The 8,940-nt window shown below is 48.6% G+C and overlaps 1 pseudogene; it reads right to left on the bottom strand.

Moving 5' to 3' along the window:
* Positions 1-742: 742 nt before the first annotated feature.
* On the bottom strand, positions 743-917 carry LOC148527302 (U2 spliceosomal RNA; annotated as a pseudogene).
* Between the last annotated feature and the right edge of the window lie 8,023 nt (positions 918-8,940).

Raw genomic sequence — 8,940 nt, 5'->3', positions numbered from 1 at the left:
GCAACCAGGACTGGTTCTGAATAGCCTAGTGCTGGTTGTGCTTAATACAGGGGAGCCCTACGTGTTTTTTCCCCTGTATTTAGCACAACCAGTACTGGGTTTCCAAAGCCCAGGGCTGGTTGTTCTTTTGAGAGGGAGGGGGGGCACGACATTTTTTATTAATTTTTACACTGGTTTTTCATTTTTTTTAAACACAGAAGCACAGATGGATCTCACTGATCCGTCCATGCTTCTGAGTTTCTTTTTTTACACACATAAGCATGTACAGCTATCACGGATCTCTCTGATCCGTTCATTCATCTGTGTCAGTTGAGATGTGAAACTCAAATAGAAATAGGTGTTCTATTTGAGATTTCTATTTGGGGTTCGTATTGGCATCTTTTGCTGCCGATTTGCACTATATTTCGGTCCTATTGCTCTCTATAGCAAAGTGCTGCCGAGTTCTACTGATGGTCTATGTGTCCGAAAACATGTTACCATCAGAGTTACAAGTATTGTCGGCAGAGTTTTAGACATCGAATGGAGCAAAGTCGCAGAGTTTAGCCTTTAGTAAATGCCGAATATGCATTTAATAGCCGAATTTGCTTCATTCGATGTTAGTCTAGCTTAGTTAATTTACCCCTTAGGCAAAAGGAACTGGTTCAGAGGAGAGATCAGACCAAACAGCCTAGTATAGGGATGGATATAAACATATACTATACACTGGATAATGGAGACCCTCCCCAAAGGAGGGGCAGAGACGTAGATATACTCTAGTAATGTGTGGAGTGGACAGAGCAAGCTCTTCTTCCATCTCCCTGTTCTAAAGATCCATTTAATATATGGCCCCCAGTAAGGGGCGTATTAGATATTAAACTGATAAGAACAGATACTTTACAGGATCTTATATTAAATAATTTGTTCTTTAGCCAAGAGATTCACTGGGATTCGAACCCCAGTATCAGTATATGAAAAAGGAGTGTGGTAACCACACCACCCTAAATTCATCCAGCGATGTCCTATACATATAAAAATGAATAGAAAACCTGAGCCAAGTACTGATACACAGGGCTGTCTACACCCTCATTATTTCTAAGGGGCCCATTTATCAATGATCGCTTTTGCGACGTGATCAGGGCATGTCAGCAACGCCCATGATCGCATTGCAAAGTGCGATACTATCAGCCGGATGTATCACCCGGGACATGCAGGGACATGCGATACTATCGGCCGGATGTATCATCCGGGACATGCGATGTCTCCGAAGAGCTGCCGGCCAGTGCAGGGGGTGCTGCACATCCGCCATAGCAGGGGAAGGTTCCGGTGAATCCCTCCGCTGGCTAATTATACGCGATGTAGCCCATAGGCTCAAGGGCTACGCCATCTTAAGATGGTGTTAGCTGCGGGGGCCAATATCTGGAATGCATCGCAATCTGGATATTGGTAAATTTTGCAGCATCGCATCCCCCATAGAAACCTATGGGGGATGCAGCTGCCAGCGGTAATGGATGGATCACAGCAGGGACCTGCTGCGGTCCCTCCTTCATACGGGGGATACTTAATATTTGAGCAGGGCCGTAACTAGAGTAGTGTGACCTGTGCCATGGCACAGGGCACTGCAGGAAGGAGGCGCTGTTTGGGGCTGTCAATTTTCCTGTTTATTATCATTCTCATTTGTAGCTTCCTCTTATTTCATCCCCAGCATCTCCTGGCCTCCTCTATCTATTCCCTGGCCCTTCCCCATGAGACCATAGCCCTTTTTCTGGTGCACTCTCTTATGTCCCTATTTAAAAAATGGGGAGGGGGATACCAATGCTCTCTCTGGCACAGGGCACCGAAAAGTCTAATTACGGCTCTGTGTTTGAGGTAAACCCCCGAAATGGCCTCCTAAGAGAGATAGAGAGGCCCAGCAGTAAAGTGCAATATAATACAGTGCAGTATTTGCATGAAACACAGAACTGAAGTAAAATATATATATATATATATATATATATATATATATATATATATATTAGAGATGAGCGGTTCGGATTCTGTGGAATCCGAACCGCTCCGAACATTGGGGATCCGAGTCCACCCGAACCCTGTTCGGGTGTTCACCGCCTGACTCGGATCCCCGTTCGGGGCCGAACGGCGGCCGCCTGATGTCGGATTCTCACTAGAGAATCCGACATCAGGTCTCCTCGCGTGTAGGGCAGAGCGCAGTGATAGCGCTCTGCCCTACACAGACACAGACACACAGCCGCCAGCGGCAGCTGTGTGTTTGTTACAGCAGCCAATGAGAGTCACACAGACTCTCATTGGCTGCTGCACGGAGGGAGCCGGCTGGAGCTCACACATGAGCTCCGTCTTCCGGCTCCCTCCTCAGCGTGTGACAGAGCGGACGGCGCGGGAGCGGGGATACAGGTAAGTTTTTTTTTGTTTTTTTTTTACTTGTCAAAGGTCCGAGGGCGCTACTGGGGGGGGGGGTCTGCACTACTGGGGGGGTCTGCTACTGGGGGGGGGCTATACTACTGGGGGGGCCATACTACAGAGGGGCCTGCTACTGGGGGGGCTATACTACTGGGGGGGGGTCTGCACTACTGGGGGGGGGTCTGCTACTGGGGGAGGCAATACTACTGGGGGGGCCATACTACAGAGGGGCCTGCTACTGGGGGGGGCTATACTACTGGGGGGGGTCTGCTACTGGGGGGGCCATACTACTGGGGGGGATCTGCACTATTGGGGGGCCATACTACAGAGGGGCCTGCTACTGGGGGGGGGCTATACTACTGGGGGGGTCTGCACTACTGGGGGGGGTCTGCTACTGGGCAGGGCTATACTACTGGGGGGGCCATACTACAGAGGGGCCTGCTACTGGGGGGGGCTATACTACTGGGGGGGGTCTGCTACTGGGAGGGCCATACTACTGAGGGGCCTGCTACTGGGGGGGGCCATACTACTGGGGGGGCCTACTACAGGGGGGGCCATACTACAGGGGGGGCCCATACTACAGGGGGGGCTACTACTGGAGCAGCCTACTACTGGGGGGGCCTGCTACTGGGGCAGCCATACTACTGGGGGGCATACTACTGGGTGGCATGCTAATGGGGGGCATACTACTGGGGGGGCCTGCTAATGGGGGACATACTACTGGGGGGGCCTGCTAATGGGGGGCATACTACTGGGGAGCATTCAACTGGGGGCACTGCATAGTGGACCGTACTACTAAGGGGACTGCATAGGGGGCACCACTGCTGGGGGACATTGTGTAAGGGACACCGCTACTGTGGGCATTGTGTAAAAGGGTCACTACTGTGGGCATTGTGTAAAAGGGGCACTACTGTGTGTCGTAACATAAATAAGAGACACTACTTTATGGTGTAATGTGAATCAGGCCCTATGTGCGGTGTAATGCTAATAAGATTGTGCACTGTGACTCCTAGGGCCGTAGCCCACTTTGTAAACAAGTACTGTGACTCTGCTGGCCGTACCCCACTGGGTGGGTGCACTACTTTTCATTTCTGCCACTGCTGTGTGGCAATGTGTCATAATGTGCTTTATACTGTGGTGTCTGTGTCGTTGTGCCGCTGCTTTGTCGCTTAGTAACCAGTCAGCTCACTGCAACCTTTGGCCAATAATGTTGAAAACAATATTATAAGCTGTGATATGGTCTAAATTGACTGGAAATTAATGTTATTGAGGTTAATAATACTCTAGGATGAAAAAAAAGACCAATTTATGTGATTTTAGCTTTTTTTGTCAATTTTTGTAAAAAAATCCAAATCCAAATCCAAATCCAAAGCCAGTCACCGCAGTTTGGCAAATCCAAATCCAAAGCCGGACGACGAATTAGAACCAAATCCAAATCCAAATCCGGCAAAAATGGTCCGGCGCACATCCCTAATATATATATATATATATATATATATATATATATATATATATATATATATATATATATATGTATTGGTCTCATAAAGAAGACCTGAAATATATAGCCCAGACGTATGTTATGTATGGGAGAAGGACTGCGATACAAAAAATTATATTGCTGGGATAATGGAGATTATTACATCCACCTAATAAGAAAACACAAATGTGTCTAAACCCTGGACTTGAAACCTGCATAAGCCCCAAGGCTATGCCTGCTCACTCTAATCATAGTGTAATCCTTAATATTAAACGCAGGGATACACATATAACCTTATAAGGTACAGTTACTACCTTTTATCTTGAACGTGAGTCGCCTAGGAGACAAACAGATCGAGAGATCTGGCTACGTGTACTGTGAGATGACAATAGGTCGCTCTGCCTGTACTCTAGAAAGGGAGGCATATCAGGTATCAAACTGATAAGAATCATATTACACTTGTCCTAACCAAAGGCAGAGAAGCAATTACTTATATAGAGGTGGTCTAGGACCACTCCTATATGCAATTAAACTTGTCACATTAGCCCTAGCTTAATGCTGCTTACAGTTCTGTAGCATATACAGTATATGGGCTTATTTTGACACAGACTTTCAAGGTAACAGTGATAGGTTACTCTATGATTTACAGATCATATTAGTGTAATGCTGCTGGTATCGTCAATAGCCTCAGACATTAGCGAGTCTTGGGGTTGGGCATGAGATCCCGGAGGTCGGGATGTCGCTGATCAGAATACCGGCAGTGAGATCCCGACAGTCAGAATCCCGACAACCATAAGGAAATAAGGTAAGACCCTTACCCCTAACCAGGGCAGTTTCTAGACAATCTGGCTCCCAGTGCGAGCATTCAAAATGCGCCCCCCCCGTTATAATATTTTCACAAAAATATCTGTGTGATTTGATTTTGTGAAAATTTGTATGTGTATATATATATATATATATATATATATATATATATATATATATTGGTGGAAGTGGATATTTGAAGTGGGGGCACAGAGAATTAATGTGCGCACGCGCCGAAGGCGTGCTCCAAGAAATGGGCATGGTCACGGGTCTACACCAGACACCCCCGGACCCCTCCTTCACCAGACACCCCCGGACCCCTCCTTCACCAGACACCCCTGGCCCCCTCCCTCACCAGACAATTCCAGGCCCCTCCCTAACCAGACACCTCCAGACCCCTCTCTCACCTGACACCGAGCGGCAGGCGGACTTTCGGCACATGCGAGTGGGCGGGGGTGCCGGGCCACAAGGCTGGACTCTGCAGCTTTGATGCTGCAGAGTCCTTCTGTAAGGAGACAGCTCCCGGCACACGCAGGATGGAAGGGCGGGCAGTCAGCAGCGGCACACTGCAGACTCTAGGCCAGCCTTTTCAGAGCTCCGCTCCTCACTGACACGCTAGCGCGCATGGTCCGACGTCATGTCGTTACCGTGCGCTCGTGCACCAAATGGTTCATTCCGATTGGTGCTTACCTAGGGGAGGCGGAGCTTACACAGGGGAAGGTCCTCCCGGTCAGTCTGAGTGGCGTTACAGCCGCCCTGATGCCGGCCATTAAATGCATTATTCTATAATTTATAGATAATGCGAAATTGCAGCAGAGGCAGTTTTGCCTATGTTAAAGGGGTCAGGCGGAGCGCCCCGTGCGATTGCACGGGTCGCCTGCCCCTAGAAACGGCCCTGCCCCTAACCCTCCCTCCCCGGTTTCTAACCCTAACCTTCCCCCCTAGTGCCTAAACCTAACCTCCCCCTACCATAAAACTAACCTCCCCTAATGCCTAACTTTAACCACACACCCTAATGCTCCCCCTAACGGCTGATACTTACATTCGGGATGCCGGTGGTTCGGGATTCTGGTGCCGGCATCCCGATACTGTTGGGATTTCAGCGCCGGTATTTCGGCCGGCAGGATGCTGACTACATCCTGAGTCTTGAACCCACAATCTCTTAATGACAATTACAAGGTATTCTCAAGTACTAATCAGGCCTGACCTTGCTAGCTTCCAAGATCAGATGAGATCGGGTGTGCTCACGGTGGTGCATGCTGCTCAGATTTATGTTATAAATTTTTTACACAGACAATTGCCCAATAGCAAGTACTTAAGTATATTTCTGCTATATACAGTACTGTCTATAAAAGAGATGATCTATAAAAAACTCTGCAGCTGCCTACTTATTAAGCAGGCAGACTGCCCTGGGGGTGGGAAGGCAGTCTGAGCCCACCGCCCCACAGTAGCTACCATGATAATAATAAAGACCTCCCTGTACTCCAGACAGCGGTGCACTGTACTAATACTGTTAATGCACACGATGCGGAGCGCTAATGTATGTGCGGTGTACTAAAATGGCAGGTATCCCACATATAGGAGCACGCCCGTATGAAGAGGTAACATAGCCTCTTTTTGGATTCTTGGAATGGCCAGGATATGAGAGCTTACCCTCGGCTGGAAGCTCCCTCCACCCCATTCGAGCAGGGGTGCCGGATTAGTGCCACGCCGCCGCTAAGCCACATTAGTGACCGTGCCACTTGGTATGTGGAATGGTCACACTGCGAGGCAGCCCACATTGGGGCAATAACGTGTGACACCTGGCTGCTCTCCCTCATTCTGCTTGTCTGTACAAGCAGCTGCGTGTCCTCTCAGAGCAGGGATTATGCTCACCCCCAGCCCCGGTATTAAAAACGGCAGCGCTGTTGATGGCGCTTGAGTCCACGTCAGTGCTAGTAAAGACAACTGACTGGTAGTGCTTCTTCCTTCACTAAAGGCTAACCGCCACAAGGAGCAGCGAGGACGTTAGGGGGAATGGAGGAGCCACAGAGCTATCCCAGAAAGAGATTATACTTACCGCTGCCGGCGATCACTTCTGTGGCTAGGCATCGGGTAGCACGGACGCAGCTTCCAAAGTATGCTGTGGCATGTCCCGCCCAGAGCTGCTGCCAGGGTGCCTGGGACCCAGACACCCACTCTAGAATAGCGGCGACGGGTCCCTCCTGATGCCTCCATGTAGCAGGCTGAATAGATGCAGCTGTCAGCCTGTCCTCAATGCTGTGGGAAGCTATAAATTAAAATAATTTGAAAATTAAATATACGAGGTGTGGGCTGAGCTCAGCCCCAAATGACTGGCTCCCTCGGGCACAATTCTAAAACTGGGGGATAGAGGGGGAGGAGTCACTCACACTTATACATTTGAAAGTGCCAGCTCCACTCATCCACTCATGTATACCCCAGTATCTTGATCTCCAGTGTCCCCTGGCGGATGAAGGAAAACTAAAAGAGAGAGAGAGACAGACAGTCATTTGAGAACAATGGGCCTGATTCAGACCCACTCGCGAGCGGCTGTACGCTCGCAAGTGGGTCGATGGTCTGCACTGAGCATGCGCACGACGGAGGGAGCTCCGTCGTGCGCATGCGCCAGACACGACGAGCGAAGGACTTTCCTTCGCTCGTTGTGTCCGATCAAAGGGGGCGTGCTGTCAATGTTGATTGACAGCACGCCCCCTTTGGTGGGCGTGCCGGGGGCATGCCTCCCTGACGGGGGTGTTCCCACGGGAACGCCTCCCATCAGAAGCCGGCCCACTGACATCACTAGTGATGTCAGTGGGAGTGATTTTGGCTCTGATAGAGCCAAAATCACTCCGGAGCTTGCGGTTGAAAACCTCAACCGCAGGCTCCGGCTCGCAATTTCGATGGTCGCGATGGTCACGACCATCGCGGCCGTCAAAATGCACGCTCGTATAGCCTGTGGGTGGTGACCCACAGCTATACGAGCGTCCAGGAGGACGCTCCATGAAAAAGGAGCCCGGCCCTCATGCAGAGCGTGCGCTCTGCTCAGAGCGTACGGCTCTGAATGAGGGCCAATGTTTTCTCTTTTACGTTTATTACCCAGACTATGGGCCTATTTTTATAAAACTATGCAGAAACTGCAGGGAATCATGTTTTTCACAAACTAGCTACAATTTATTATGTATAGGGTTTAAATAAATCCTTCTGATCTACTCTTCTCTCATTTAACAAACACTAGGTGCATAGCATGTTCTATTGGGGTCTATTTATCAATATCCAGAACTAATAATCTATATCACCATTTATCGCAGTGTGACAGTTTGTAGATGTGCTGGTGTTTACCATGCCGAGGGTCCTCTTGGAACGCCGACAAAACTCCACTCCTCTGCGAAGCCAAGGATTACAGTAAAATGTACATGTACCCTTTGCAGCAGTAGTTTCGCATGGAGGGGTCCAGCGAAGCCATCTTAAGATGTGTTATCTAGCGGCAAAAAAAGCTTTGCTTTCTGTTGCTAGCTAAATTGTGGCGCTAAATAGGCGAGCAGTGAAGAAATCTCTGACTAACCAATGTTAGGGGCCAATGTATTAATAATTGCGGAACTGCATTGATGATTGTTTTTATTTTTATTTTGCGGTGGATCTTTAATTTTTAATGGAAATAACCCCGCTATGTACAAAGGAGTGTTATATACCTGACATTTTGTGGAATATTCACATTTGTGAAAGACTTCTCCTGTAGAAGCTGCGCATGCGCACACTGTTAGCTTCAGCTGCCGGACAGATGCTGCGGAGAGATCAGAACATCTCTCTACTGCTTGTAAGCCTCCATAGGCTTAAAGCCGTTTACGCCATCTGGAGATGGTATAAACTACCGGGGCCACACTCCTAACTGCTTTGCTTCAAACATCTAGCCATTTTGTCCAACAGTACAGATCTTTAAAATATAATTTTTCTATATATTGGGTTCCATACCTATACGTGTATTATTTACTATTGTTACAAAATCCCATTAAGAGCCTGTTGTTTATGAGGGTAATGTTCAGGGCTGTGTAGTAAGCTACGTTTAAGCCAATTTGTATACTTTGTATTTTTTTCTGTCTCCCCTCTACAATGAAATATAATGGGACTCCGAAGGCAGCTATTAGAGCAATAGAGAGCAAACTGCAAGAAGATCATTCCGCGGAGGAATGGCAGCCATTTTTGTGTAGACTCAAGTAGTGTACGCTAGTGAAGAGTCAATGCTTTTGGGTACAGTACACTATTTGGTC

The sequence above is a fragment of the Taudactylus pleione genome, unplaced genomic scaffold (genome assembly GCF_031769625.1).
Source record: "Taudactylus pleione unplaced genomic scaffold, aTauple2 ptg000089l, whole genome shotgun sequence".
Taxonomy (NCBI): domain Eukaryota; kingdom Metazoa; phylum Chordata; class Amphibia; order Anura; family Myobatrachidae; genus Taudactylus; species Taudactylus pleione.
The sequence above is the reverse complement of the archived record's forward strand: the minus strand, read 5'-3'. Positions and strand labels throughout refer to the sequence as shown.